The sequence below is a fragment of the Mustela erminea genome, chromosome 18 (assembly GCF_009829155.1).
Source record: "Mustela erminea isolate mMusErm1 chromosome 18, mMusErm1.Pri, whole genome shotgun sequence".
Classification (NCBI taxonomy): domain Eukaryota; kingdom Metazoa; phylum Chordata; class Mammalia; order Carnivora; family Mustelidae; genus Mustela; species Mustela erminea.
Genome location: NC_045631.1, coordinates 18,538,495 through 18,554,372, shown reverse-complemented (window position 1 = coordinate 18,554,372; position 15,878 = coordinate 18,538,495). Strand labels below are relative to the sequence as shown.

The 15,878-nt window shown below is 38.2% G+C and overlaps 1 protein-coding gene and 1 pseudogene across 3 annotated transcripts in view; both read left to right on the top strand.

Moving 5' to 3' along the window:
• Positions 1 to 15,878, top strand: part of EFCAB5 (EF-hand calcium binding domain 5) — a 165,147-nt gene that overhangs the window by 26,569 nt on the left and 122,700 nt on the right. The window lies entirely within an intron of this gene.
• Positions 11,457 to 13,031, top strand: LOC116577203 (annotated as a pseudogene).

Below are 15,878 nucleotides of genomic sequence, written 5' to 3'. Positions count from 1 at the left end.
CCACATTGGGCTCTTTGCTCAGCAGTGAGCCCGCTTATCTCCCTCTGCCACTCTGCCTACTTGTGCTCTTTCTCTGTCAAATAAATAAATAAATCTTTAAAAAATAAAGAAGTGAGAATAGGAACTGTTAACGCAATTTCAAAATACCAAAGGAAGTGTCTTTATTCTTGTTATATACTTGTCAAAATTAAAATGATGTTGTCTTGTCTGGCAACTCTCAGAATGCACTCAAATACGTATCTTTGCTAAGAAAATATTGTGTTTAAGTGTACGTGTGAATTCCTCATTTCTTTACCTAGTTATTATACTGTTCAGGGTATGAGTTTAACTTCTATTTTGAGAAGTCGTTTTTTGAAAATATGTTTGCTCAAGATGTCTAGCTGGCTCAGTCAGTAGAACATGGGACTTTTGATCTTGGCGATTTAAGTTCAAGCCCCATGTTGGGTGTAGAGATTACTTAAAAATCAAATATTTAAAAAGAAATAAAATATGTTTGCTAGACTCTGTTCTTATTTCATGACCCTAAGATTAACAGTTTTGTAGGAAAATGCATTTTCCTATAGCTATTGAATCTTAATTCTAATAGTATTTAAGAGTGCTTCTTTTCCTCCTTTATAGTCATTCTACCTTCTGTACAAATGTTAAGAATCAAGCCAGCTGAGTTTCAGACAGGGCTTGTATTTAAGGAGAACATCACACATTTAGTTGAATAGCCCTGCTGGGTCAATTTGAACCAGTTTAATCAGCAGCCAGTCCCACTAATGTTATAAGCTCTTTTGTAAAGAAAGAATCTGCTAAAGCTTATTATAATGTGGATAATAATTCATTCCTATACATGTCCTTAAATAGGTTTGTATGGAGGCCATACCCAGCAGGGAGCCATGAACTAAGTGCAAGAAATGATAAAAGTCACTTTTAAGGCTGAACCTTTCAAAATATGAATATGGAATTCTTTTGTGTCCCTACTTATTTAGTTGAAAGCATTTATGCCCAAAGTACCTGAAGAAGTCTTTGTATTTTAGAAGGTGGATTAATATAGGAGTGAAGATATACATGTTGGGGAAGAATTTGAAAGGCTTTTAATGCTATGAAGAGTTTAGGAAGGTAATCCTGAGAAAGAATTCCAGTACTTAGCATAGTGCCTGCCACAAAAACGAGGCATTATTATTATTGAGTGAATATATAACAAATCAATCAATCTGTAAAAGGTTTAGGAATGTTTAAGCATAGACCTGCTAAGAAATCCAGTACCTGTCTGAAACTATATTCAACTGAACCCCAGAATTAATTTACCCTTGGGCAGTGCTGTAATTTATGATCCTTGAACTCAGAGGTCACTCAATCAAAAGATAGCTATAGATAGGCTTGCTTAGAATCCTGATTTGTTAACCCTACTATTGCTGTGCTTCCTTTTCTTTTCTTGGTTTTTTGGCTTTAAGAGAGAAGTATTTGGGGTCATCTGGGCTGCTCAGTCTTTAGGCATCTGCCTTCAGCTCAGGTCATGATCCTGAGGTTCTGGGATCGAGATCCAGATTGGTCTCCCTGCTCAGCAAGAAGCTGCTTCTCCCTCTCCTGGTCCCCCTGCTTGTGCCCTCTCTCTCTCTCCTTCTGACAAATAAATTTAAAAATTTTTAAAAAGATAGAAGTATTTGCCTAGAGTTGTAAAGAAATACACATCTTCTTCCACTCTGCATATCAGTGCAAACACTAGGGTTATTGGTTAGCAACCTATCATAGCCAAGCACACTAACGAAGCACTAGTAGTCTACAGCAAGATAGAGAATGTCCTAGTTCATGTGTGGGTGCACATATGAACCATGGTAGATGGGTAGATATTAAGTTACTCTATATCTGTAGCACTACCTTTAAAGCAAGAGAGGATTCTCTTTGGGTTATGCTGGAGAGGGTGAAAGCAAAGAGAGTAACTTAGAACCTGCAAAGTTTAGGGACGCCTGGGTGGTTCAGGTCATGATCCCAGCGTCCTGGGATCGAGACCCACATTGGGCTTCTTGCTCAGCAGGGAGCCTGCTTCTCCCTCTGCCTCTGTCTGCCTCTCTGTCTGCCTGTGCTGGCTCGCTCTCTCTCCCTCTATCCCTGACAAATAAATTTTAAAAATCTAAAAAAATAAAACAAACCCCTGCAAAGTTTAAATAACTCTTTCACACTTGTGTATTTTTTTTTTTACTTTTTCTTAAAGATTTTATTTATTCATTTGAGAGAGAGAGAGTGAGAGAAAGCATGAGAGGGAAGAAGGTCAGTGGGAGAAGCAGACTCCCCATGGAGCTGGGAACCTGATGCAGGACTCGATCTTGGGACTCTGGGATCATGACCTGAGCCAAAGGCAGTTGCTCTACCAACTCAGCCACCCAGGCGCCCCACACTTATTTAAAACAAGAACAAAATCATTTCATATTAATCAGCATTGTGATGAACCAGAGTTGAAACATCCCCTCCCCTCAAAAATGTGGCTAATTTGTTGGCAAATTGAACTGAGAGGTAAGGGAAAGCATTATACTACCCTCCTTACTGCCCCTATATTGGAATAAGAGAATTAGCCAAAGAGGAAATAAATACTTGGGAGGAGGTTCATAAATATTATTCACTATTGGACATAAGACATTCTTTAGATGAAATATTGGCTTTTCAAGAGTTTACTTATACACTACTTAATTTTTTCCTGGGCAGAAAGGTGGATGTTATCTAGGTAGGATATAAAATTATTCTTAAGAGCATTCTCAATAAGGTAGGGGAAATTTTAAATAAATAAATAAAACAAATTTTAAAATATTTGTGGGTAACTCCCCACCAAAAATGAGAGAATGAATAAATACATTGCAGTGCAGTCCTATGATGAAATACTGTCAAGCAGTGAAAAATGAATGAACTTGTTATAATTGCATTAAAAATAATAAATTCATAGGTAGGAATAAACATAACCAAAGAGGTGCAAGACCTGTACTCTGAAACTATAAAACACTGATGAAAGAAATTGTAGATGACACAAAGAAATATAAAGACATTCCATGCTCATGGAGTAGAGGAACAAATATTGTTAAAATGCCTTTACTACCCAAAACAACCTATACATTCAATGCAATCCCTCTCACGATACCAACCGCATTTTTCACAGACCTAGAACAAACAATCCTAAAATTATTATGGAACCATAGAGGAGCCCAGATAGCCAAAGCAATCTTGAAAAAGAAAAGCAAAGCTGGAGGCATCACAATTCCAGACTTGGTTATATTACAAAGCTGTAGCAATCCTAAGAGTATGGTACTGACACAAAAATAGACACATAGATCAATGAAACAGAAAATCCAGAAATAAACCCATAATTACATGGTCAATTAATGTTTGACAAAGCAGGAAAGAATATCCAGTGGGAAGAAATATCTTCAACAAATCGTGTTAGGAAAACTGGACAGCAACATGCAAAAGAATGAAAATGAACTATGTTCTTCTACCATGCACAAAAATAAACTCAAAATGGATGAAAGACCTAAATGAGAGATGTGAAACCATAAAAATCCTAGAAGAGAGCACAGGCAGTAACTTCTCTGACATTGGCTGTAGCAGCTTCTTTTTAGATAATGTCTCCTGAAGCAAGGGAAACAAAAGAAAAAAATAAACTCTTGAAACTACATCAAAATAAAACTTCAGCACAACTAAGGAAATAATAACTAAGAGGCAACCTACGGAATGGAAGAAGATATTTGCAAATGACATATCCAATAAAGGGTTAGTATCCAAAATATAAAAGAACTTATAGAACTCAATACCCAAATCCAAATATACCAGTTAGAAAATGGGCAGAAGACATGAGCAAACATTTCTCCAAAGAAGACATCCAGATGGCCAAAAGACCCACGAAAAGATGCTCAAACATCACTCATCATCAGGGAGATGCAAATCAAAACGACAATGAGATATCACCTCACACATGTCAGAATGGCTAAAATCAACAACACAAGAAACAATGGGTGTTGGTGAGGATGCAAGAAAGGGGAACCCTTGTGCACTGTTGGTTGGAATGTAAACTGGAGCAGCCATTGAGGAAACCAGTATGAAGGTTTCTCAAAATGTTAAAAATAGAACTACCCTATGATCCAGCAATCATGCTACTGGGTATTTACCCATAGAATATGAAAACATTAATTCAATAGGATACATGCACACCGTTTATTGCAACATTATTTACAATAGCCAAACCATGGAAGCAGCCCAAGTGTCCATTGATAGATGAATGGATAAAGAAGTTGTAGCATAAATACACAATGGAATATTACTCAGCCATCAAAAAGAATGAAATCTTGCCATTAGCAATGACATGGATGGAGCAAGAGTATAATACTAAGCAAAATGAGTCAGTCAGACAACTGACAGAATGGGAGAAGATATTTGCAAATGACATATCAGATAAAGGGCTAGTGTCCAAAATCTATAAAGAACTTAGCAAACTCAACACCCTAAGAACAAATAATCCAATCAAGAAATGGGCAGAAGACATGAACAGACATTTCTGCAAAGAAGACATCCATCCAGATGGCCAACAGACACATGAAAAAAATGCTCCACATCACTCGGCATCAGGGAAATACAAATCAAAACCACAATGAGATATCACCTTACATCAGTCAGAATGGCTAAAATTAACAAGTCAGGAAATGACAGATGCTGGCAAGGATGCGGAGAAAGGGGAACCCTCCTACACTGTTGGTGGGAATGCAAGCTGTTGCAACCACTCTGGAAAACAGCATGGAGGTTCCTCAAATTGTTGAAAATAGAACTGCCCTATGACCCAGCAATTGCACTACTGGGTATTTACCCTAAAGATACAAACGTAGTGATCCAAAGGGGCACGTGCACCCAAATGTTTATAGCAGCAATGTCCACAATAGCCAAACTATGGGAAGAATATAGATGTCCATCAACAGATGAATGGATAAAGAAGATGTGGCATATATACACAATGGAATACTATGCAGCTATCAAAAGAAATGAAATCTTGCCATTTGCGACAACATAGATGGAACTAGAGTGTATCATGCTTAGCAAAATAAGTCAAGCAGAGAAAGACAACTATCATATGATCTCCCTGATATGAGGAAGTGGTGACGCAACATGGGGGGTTAAGGGGGTAGGAGAAAAATAAATGAAACAAGATGGGATGTGGAGGGAGACAAACCATAAGTGACTCTTTTTTTTTTTTTAAGATTTTATTTATTTGACAGACAGAGATCACAAGTAGGCAGAGAGGCAGGCAGAAAGAGAGGGGGGAAGCAGGCTCACCGCTTGATGCGGGGGTCGATCCCAGGACCCTGAGATCATGACCTGAGCCGAAGGCAGAGGCTTAACCCTCTGAGCCACCCAGGTGCCCCCATAAGTGACACTTAATCTCACAAAACAAACTGAGGATTGCTGGGGGGAGGGGGGCTTGGAGAAGGGGAGTGGGGTTTTGGACATTGGGGAGGGTATGTGCTATGGTGAGTGCTGTGAAGTGTGTAAACCTGGCAATTCACAGACCTGTACCCTGGGGGATAAAAATATATGTTTATAAAAAAATTAAAAATTAAAAAAAATAAGTCAGTCAGAGAAAGACAAATACCATATGATTGCACTCATATGTGGAATTTACAAAACAAAACAAATGAGGAAATGATGGGGGATGGGTGAACTAGGTGATGGGGATTAAGGCATGTACTTGTCATGATGAGCACTGGATGATGTATGGAATTGTCAAATCACTATATTGTACACCTGAAATTAATATAACACTGTATGTTAAAGTGGAATCAAAATAAATTTTTTTTTAAAATTAATTAACTAGATAGAGCTGCACTTATCAGTAGAGATGAATTTTCAAAAATAATAACTAAGCATTAAAAAGGCAACAGAATACACATGGCATAAAACATTTTTATAAAATTTAAAAGCAAGAAGAAGAATTTTATTCTTCTTAGATACAATATAAACAAATGCAGAGAAATGATAAACATGAAATTTAGAATAGAGTTGCTATTAAAGTAGGGGCATGTAGGAGGTTTTTATATCTCGGTAATTTTTTTTCTTTTCTCTTTTTTCTTTCTTCTTCTTCTTTTTAATCAGAGAGAAATTGAGAGTGAGCACAAGCAGGGGGAATGGCAGGCAGAGGGAAAAGCAGACTCTCCACTGAGCTAGGAGCCCAATGCAGGACTCAATCTCAGGACCTTAAGATCAAGACCTGAGCTGAAGGCAGCTATTTAACCATCTGAGCCACCCAGGTGTCCCTAGGTAATTTTTTTCTTAAACTAAGACTAGATACATGGCTACCTATTATGTCAACATTATACCTACAGGTCTTAAATATTTACTAATAAGATTTTTTAAAAGTATTTTTAAAAATACTGCTCTATATTATGGAGGTTCTGGTCTCTTGGACTTTTATTGCACTATTACTATTTAATGAGAGTTATTAATGATTGAGGCATGAATCAATAACTACTTTCTGCTTATCTTAAAAATAAGGACTATAAAAATAATTTCCATATATATTTCTTCTTTTCTTCTGCATCCACAAAATAACAAAAGCAAAAGACTTTAATAATAAATGGCCCTAATACTGTTGTGGTTCAGCTGGGCACTGATATCTTTTTCAGCACACAGAAGTAAATTGACTAGTGGGTAATATTTGAAAAGGCCTGAAACTACTTCATCTCCATGGCCATCTCAGAAAAAAACTTAAGATTCCCATTAAGAGATGCTGAAAAAGCATTTGACAAAGTACAGCATCCTTTCCTGATCAAAACTCTTCAAAGTGCAGGGATAGAGGGCACATATCTCTATGGCCATCTATGAAAAACCCACCGTGAATATCATTCACAATGGAGAAAAACTGAGAGCTTTTCCACTAAGATCAGGAACATGGTAGGGATATCCATTATCACCACTGCTATTCAACATAGTACTAGAAGTCCTAACCTCAGCAATCAGACAAGAAGAAGAAATTAAAGGCATCCAGATCGGCAAAGAAGAAGTCAAACTATAACTCTTTGCAAATGATGATACTATATGTGGAAAACCCAAAAGACTCCACTCTAAATCTGCTAGAACTTGTACAGGAATTCAGCAAAGTGTCAGGATGTAAAATCAATGCACAGAAATCTGTTGCATTTCTCTACATCAACAACAAGACAGAAGAAAGAGAAATTAAGGAATCAATCCCATTTACAATGGCACCCAAAACCATAAGATACTTAGGAATAAACCTAACCAAAGAGGCTAAGAATCTGTACTCAGAAAACTATAAAGTACTCATGAAAGAAATTGAGGAAGACACAAAGAAATGGAAAAATGTTTCATGCTCATGGATTGGAAGAATAAATATTGTGAAAATGTCTATGCTACCTAAAGCAATGTGCACATTTAATGCAATCCCTATCAAAATCCCACCCATTTTTTTCAAAGCAATGGAACAAATAATCCTAAAATTTATATGGAACCAGAAAAGACCTCGAATAGCCAGAGAAATATTGAAAAAGAAAGCCAAAATTGGTGGCATCACAATTCCAGACTTCAAGCTCTATTACAAAGCTGTCATCATCAAGAAAGTATGGTACTGGCACAAAAACAGGCACATAGATCAATGGAACAGAATAGAGAGCCCAGAAATAGACCCTCAACTCTATGGTCAACTAATCTTCGACAAAGCAGGAAAGAATGTCCAATGGAAAAAAGATAGCCTCTTCAACAAATGGTGTTGGGAAAATTGGACAGCCACATGCAGAAAAATGAATTTGGACCTTTTCCTTATACCACACATGAAAATAGACTCAAAATGGATGAAGGACCTCAATGTGAGAAAGGAATCCATCAAAATCCTTGAGGAGAACACAGGCAGCAACCTCTTCGACCTCAGCCACAGCAACATCTTCCTAGGAACATCGCCAAAGGCAAGGGAAGCAAGAGCAAAAATGAACTATTGGGATTTCATCAAGACCAAAAGCTTCTGCACAGCAAAGGAAACAGTTAACAAAATCAAAAGACAACTGACAGAATGGGAGAAGATATTTGCAAATGACATATCAGATAAAGGGCTAGTGTCCAAAATCTATAAAGAACTTAGCAAGCTCAACACCCTAAGAACAAATAATCCAATCAAGAAATGGGCAGAAGACATGAACAGACATTTCTGCAAAGAAGACATCCATCCAGATGGCCAACAGACACATGAAAAAAATGCTCCACATCACTCGGCATCAGGGAAATACAAATCAAAACCACAATGAGATATCACCTCACACCAGTCAGAATGGCTAAAATAAACAAGTCAGGAAATGACAGATGCTGGCAAGGATGCGGAGAAAGGGGAACCCTCCTACACTGTTGGTGGGAATGCAAGCTGGTGCAACCACTCTGGAAAACAGCGTGGAGGTTCCTCAAAATGTTGAAAATAGAACTGCCCTATGACCCAGCAATTGCACTACTGGGTATTTACCCTAAAGATACAAACGTAGTGATCCAAAGGGGCACGTGCACCCAAATGTTTATAGCAGCAATGTCCACAATAGCCAAACTATGGAAAGAACATAGATGTCCATCAACAGATGAATGGATAAAGAAGATGTGGTGTGTGTGTGTGTATATTGCAGCCATCCGCCATTTGCAACAATGTGGATGGAACTAGAGGGTATTACGCTTAGCAAAATAAGTCAGTCAGAGAAAGACAATTATCATATGATCTCCCTGATATGAGGAAGCTGAGAGGCAACATGGGAGATTTGAGGGGTAGGAAAAGAATAAATGATACAAGATGGGATCGGGAGGGAGACAAACACTAAGAGACTCTTAATCTCATGAAACAAACTGAGGGTTGCGGAGGGAGGGGGAAGGGAGAGGGTGGTGGGGTTATGGACATTGGGGAAGGTACGTGCTATGAGGTGTGTAAACCTGGCGATTCATAGACCTGTACCCCTGGGGCTAATAATATACTATATGTTAATTTAAAAAATTAAAAAAATTTTTAAAAAGATTCCCATTAAGTTTTTCTTTCCAATCACCTCAGCATGGATACAAAAGAGAAAAAAGAAAAGAAAATCTGGTATCTTATTGTTCAAAGCCTGAGTTAGCTAGGTCCTGTGAACCCAGAGTTATGCTAAGAAAAAGTCATATAATTCCATGTGCTAACACCAATAAAAATATATGATCTTCCATCTCAGATGGACTTCTATATTACTTGGAAACCTATCTCTGTGTTTGTTGTCTGCTCTTTTCCACGTCCATAACAATTTTTTCAAACTTTCATTATGCACAGTCAAGTCTATGATCCCACCATTCTTTGGTTTTAGCAATATTTATTTTATTCCATGGAAAATAGAGGCTATTAGAGGAAATGCCCTCAGTAAAGTGTAGGAAACACATCATCCAAGTTTATTATATATTCTTTTTTTAAAAGATTTTATTTATTTATTTGACAGACAGAGATCACAAGTAGGCAGAGAGGCAGGCAGAGAGAGGAGGAAGCAGGCTCCCCAAGAGCAGAGAGCCCAATGTGGGGCTTGATTCCAGGACCCTGGGATCATGACCTGAGCTGAAGGCACAGGCTTTGTCCCACTGAGCCACTCTGGTGCCCCTGAGTTTATTACATATTCTTGATCTCAATCTCTCTTACCTCCTCAGACCCTGAGGACTATAATCTAATCTCTCCCCTGTAGCTTCTGTTTTCCTCTATATATTGGCTCCTTCCTTTCACTCTTTAAATACAGTCAAGACTTCAAAGAGAAATCCTTCCCTTCACAATCGTATTCCTTGAAATAATTGTCCATTTGTTCAGTCTAACCTTCAAGCCCTGCACTTAACCTTCAAGCCCTTCCTCAACCCACTGAAGTCTAGGTTCCTTCCATTCTTATCAAAGAAATTTCCCTAAGGTCAATGAAGAATAGTTGGACGCCAAATCCAATATATACTTTCTACTTATTATGTCATTTGATTTCTCTGCAACATTGACACTGTTGACCACTTTCTCTGTAGTGATCATATTTTGTCCATCCAACATCTCGTTGGGAAACCACCCTTCTGTCCTTAATCCATTTGGTTTACATGTGGCTGACTCCACCTCTTTATTTCCAGGGACAGGTGATGATCCAAACCTAATCAATCAAATATTCACCACCCCTTCAATGTTGTGGATGGTTCAGAAACAGGCATATAATTTATACCAAGTCAATTAAAACTTTTCTTAGATTTTCCCCCAGATTTTTTAAACTGAGATTTTAATGGAAGATTTAAAAAATCAATGATTATAAAGATTATGCAAATCTAAGGCTGCTGGTAACCATTTTTATGAACATGTGAGGACAACTAGTTTAAAAATTAATTCAACAGAACAAATTAGAAACTGGATTTCAGTGATGCCTGAAAACAGTTATGGATTTTCCCACCATATGAACTAATACTTCCCATTTTTAATTTAAGATATGTGGGATGGATTTTTATTGCTTGAAATTGAAAGGGTCTTTACTAATACATCCTTCTTGAAACTCTTCTTGTGGTTTCTGTGATTCTAACCTATCCTATTTTCCTCCCAACCCTTCAGTCACTCTCAGACTCCTGTGTTGGATTTTTTTGCCTGTTCTTTAAAAATGTTGCATAAAACTTATTAAGTCCTACCATGACCTTTGAGTACCAGCAATAACATCCTGCACTTGATCTTAGCCTAGAAGCGATCCCAGCAATAACATCCTGACCTAAACAACAAAAACTTATTTTAATAAACATGTCTGTTATTTAAAAAATGTTGCAGAAGATTCTTTTCATAGTCCTCTTCTCATTCTATAGACATTCTCTCTGTGTGAGCTCATCCAATAATAATAATAACTATAGATGTTTTAGGATATATAATTTCATATATATGCATAATTTTCTCATGACTATCCTGAAAAGTATGATTATTGTTTCCATATTACAGAAATAGAAATAGAAACTGAGTCTAAACTGAGTAATTTGTTCTAAAGCATGGGGCTAGGAAAGGTGAGAGCTGGAGTTTGACCCCTGGTATCTATGATTCCAATATCCATAATATTTTAAACACGATATTTATTCATTTATCAAGTAGGAGTTCTTACTATATTTCTGACACTGTTCTAACCACTGAGAGAGTCCCTGTATTAATGTGTCTTAATTTCTGAAGATGTGTCAGAAATAGATTGTTCCTCTCCCCAAAATACATAGTTTTAGCCAGTGCAATAACGCAAAGGAAATAAAAGCTATAAAAATTATAAAGAATAAAGTAGAAATGTCTTTTTTTTTCGCAGATAACATAATTGAATAAAGCAATGGATATAAATTTAATAAGATTTCTGCATACAAAGTCAATTTATAAGAAGCAATTATAAGTGCATTACTTACTTTACTTGAGGGATGGTAAAAGGGACCCTGTGTCTGCTCCTATTACCTGTGTCTGCTAGCCTGTAGCTACCATGCATGAGTGCATCTTCATCCACGCTGGCAGACTAGTGTCCAGATTGGCAATGCATGCTGGGGGCTCTGTTGCCTGGAACATGGCATCCAGCCTAATGGCCAGATGCCAAGTGTCAATACCATTGGGCAAGGAGATGATTCCTTCAACACCTTCTTCAGTGAGATGGATGCTGGCAAGTATGTGCCCAGGACAGTGTTTGTAGACCTGGAACCTACAGTCATTGATGAAGTTCACACTGGCACCTACCACCAGCACTTTAACCCTGAGAACCTCATCCCAGGCAAGAAGTTGCTGCCTGAGGGCACTACATCATTGGCAAGGAGATCATTGGCCTTGTCCTGGACCGATTCAGAAACTGGGTGACCAGAGCACATGTCTTCAACACTTCTTGGTTTTCCACAGCTTTTGAGGCAGAACTGGCTCTGGGTTCACCTCCATACTGATGGAACACCTCTCTTTCAATTATGGCAAGAATTCCAAGCTGGAGTTCTCCATTTACTCAGCCCCTCAGGTTTACACAGCTGTAGCTGAGCCCTCACTCCCAACTCCACTCTAGAGCACTCTGACTGTGCCTTCATGGTAGACAACAAGGTTGTCTATGACAGCAATTGCAGAAACCTCGATATTGGGGCACCTGGGTGGCCCAGTCAGCTAAGCACCCAGCTCTTGAGTTTTGGCTCAGGTCATGATCTCATGGTTGTGAGATCGAGCCCCACACTCACCACTCACTTGAAAGATTCTCTCCCTCTGTCACCACTTACAAGTGCACATGTGCACTTCCCTCTCTCCTTTTCTCTCACTCTCTCTCTCAAAAAAAAAAAAAAGCCTTGATATTAAATGTCCAAACTATACTAACCTCAACTGCATTATTAGCCAGATTGTTCTTCCTTCATTGCTTCTCTCAGATTTGATGGATATCTGAATGTTGATCTGACAGAATTCTAAACCAACCTGATGTCCTATCCCTGTATCCACTTTCCTCTGGCCACATATTCCCTTGTCATCTCTGCTGAGAAAGCCTACCCCAACCAGCATTCTGTATCAGAAATCACCACTGCGTGCTTTGGTTCAGCCAGCCACATGGTGAAATATGATCCTTGGCATGGTAACTACATGGCTTGCTGCCTATGATTCCCCAAGATGTCAATGCCATTGCCACCATCAAGACCAAGTGCAGCAACCAGTTTGTGGACCAGTGCCTCACTGACTTGCAAAGTTGGCCTTAATTACCAGCCTTCTACTGTGGTACCTGGTAGAAATCTGGCCAAAGTATAGAGAGCTGTGTGTATGCTGAGCAACACCACAGCCATTGCTGAGGCCTGGGCTCACCTGGCCCTTAAGTTTGACCTAATGTATGCCAGGTGGTATGCGGGTGAAGGCATGGAGGGAGGAGTGCTTTCTGAGCCTCATGAGGACATGGCTGCACTTGAGAAGGAGTATGAGGAGGTTGGTGTGGATTCTGTTGATGGAGAGGGTGAAGAAGGAGAGGAATACTAATTACCATTCCTTTCAGCCCTGTAGTTTGTCACATTCAGAACTTTAGCTTAAACATTTGCTGACAAACATTAAAGCTTTCTGGTTATACTGTCTTCACTTTTTAACTGTTATCATGTCTTACTTTTCTATGTGTACCTGTAAGATTTTTCCATGTCTCAAAGTAAAGGTTTTAAGAAAGAAAGAAAAAAAATTATATGTATTATATTAGCAATAAATAATTAGAAAATAAAGTATTTTAAATACCTATTTAATAGTATCAAAACCCCTTAACATCTAGAAACAAATCTAACCAAAAATGAGCAAAGCCTCAATACTGAAATTGTAAAGCTTTGCCAAAAGAAATTAAAGATGTCCTAAACAAATAAAAAGATCTACCTGAGGACCAACAAAGATGGTGGAGGAGTAGGAGATCTTAGTTTCCTCTGGTCCCAGGAATTCATCTGGATAGCTATCAAATCATTCTGAACACATGCAAACTCAACTGGAGATCTGAGAAAAGAATAAGTACAACTCTACAAATAGAAAAGTGATCACTGTCTGCAAGGTAGGAGGTGTGGAGATGTGAATTCAAGGTGATATTTGGAAAGATAAGCTGTGGGGGTACAGAGCCTCCATAAACCAACAGTGGAGTGATATCGCAGCAGAGCACAAAATCAGAACTTTTAGAAGTCTGCTCCTGTGAGGGACATCCCTGCCTGAGAGGCACTCTGGTGGTGAAGTGGAGCAGAATCCTGGGTGGGACAGTATGGTCTTGGGGGTCACAGGGTGAGTGGGGGTGCCTGAGTGAGACAGAGTTCTCAGGCATTGGAAAGGGGAAGCTGCCTGAAATCAGTGAGCCCAGGAGTGAGCTTTCAGTTTGGTGTTGGCATATACCATGAACCCCAGAATGATTGGGTGACTGCTCTGCCAGTAGGGGTCCAGCAAGCAACAGAAGTGCAGGGAGACACCCCCTTCCTCCCCTGGGAGGAGTGGTGTGGGTGCACCATAGGAATTTGCAGGAATTGGAAACTCGAAATGGGGTCATATGCGTGAGATAGAAATGCTCAGTCACAGGCTGAGTGAGCACTGAGTGCCAACAGAGACCAGGGAGACAGGAGTGACTGACTGCTTTTTCTGAAGGAGTGCTGAGAAGCGAGGCCCTGAGCTTTCTGCTCTAGAGCTGGAGATTGGGAGGCCACTGTTTTCATTCTGATCTTCTAAAGTGGTGCAGAAAATCTTCAATGAACAAAAGCCACACAGAGAAACCAAAGATGACTTAGCCTGGCCCCTGGCAAGAGGGGTGCAGTTCCACCCAGGCAAAGACACCTAGGAATCAATGCAAGAGGCCCCACCTCACATCGCCAAAAACATCCAGAAAAGACCAAGTTTACTGATCATAGAGAACTACAAAACTCCAGTGCTAAGGCAAAATAGTATATAAAATTCACGTTTCCCCCCAACAATTCTTTAGTCTTTCAATTTTAACTTTTTTCTCCCCCTTTTTAAAAAATTTTTTCTCCCCTTTTTCAACCAATTTCTTATTTTACCAACTCGTTCTTTAAAAATCTTTTTAAATTTTCATTTTTACAGTTACATTCTATCCTTTCATTGTTTAATTTTTGTACCTATATGTTTTTCTTTCTTTACAATTTGGGATGCAGTTTTTTCTAACAAACGGACCAAAATACACCCAGAATCTAGTGCATGACTGTTCTCTTCACTAGCCTGATCATATTCTCATTTTCTTCTCCTTCTCCTCCTCCTTATTTTTCCTTTGTTAAGCCTTTTTAAAATTTTCATCTTTACAGTTGCATTCTACCCTTTCATTGTATTTAATTTTATTCTGTATATGTATGTTTTTCTTTCTTTACAATTTTGGAGTGTAGTTTCTTCTAACAAACAGACCAAAATACACTCAGGATATAGTATATTGTTCTGTTCTGTTCACATCTCTGTTTATATTCCTTGTTTTTTCCTTTTTTTTTGGTCTCTTAACTTTAATTTTTAGTTACATTCTATCCTTTCATTGTATTTGATTTTATTTTTGTACATGTATAAGTTTTTCTTTCTTGACAATTTTGGAATCTGGTTTTCTAAGGGAAAAAAAAGACCAAAATACACACAGAATCCAGTGTATTGCTCTACTCTGCTCACACATCTCATTATATTCTCTTTTTTTCTTTTTAATTTTTTTTTTCAGTTTCAAATCTCTTCTGATTTGTTTAGTGTATATTTCTCTGGGATCATTGTTGCCATTTTAGTATTTTGTTCTCTTGCTCATCTATTCTTCTCTGGACAAAATGACAAGATGGGAAAATTCACCTAAAAAAAAAAAAAAAAAGAAGAACAAGAGGCAGTATAACTGCCAGGGACCTAATCAGTATGGACATAAGTAAAATATCAGAACTAGGGTTCAGAATAACAATTATTAAGATACTAGCGGGGCTTGAAAAAAATATAGAAGACTCTAGAGAATCCCTTTCTGGAGAAATAAAAGAACTAAAATATAACCAAGTTGAAATTTAAAAGGCTATTAATGAGATGCAATAAAAATTGGAGGCTCTGACTATGAGGATAAATGAGGCAGAAGAGAGAATTAGTGATATAAAAGACCAAATGATGGAGAATAAAGAAGCTGGAGAAAAAAGAGAAAAACAACTATTGGATCACAAGGGGAGAACTCAAGAGATAAGTGATACCATAAGACAAAACAATATTAGAATAATTGGAATCCCAGAAGAAGATGAAAGGGGGGCTGGAAAAGTATATTGGAGCAAATTATAGTGGAGAATTTCCCCAATTTGGGGAAGGAAACAGGCATCAAAATCCAGGAGGCACAGAGACCCCCACTCAAAATCAATAAAAGTATATAATAGTGAAACTTATAAATCTATAAAACATATAGTAGTGAAACTTATAAATCTCAGTGACAAAGAGAAAATCC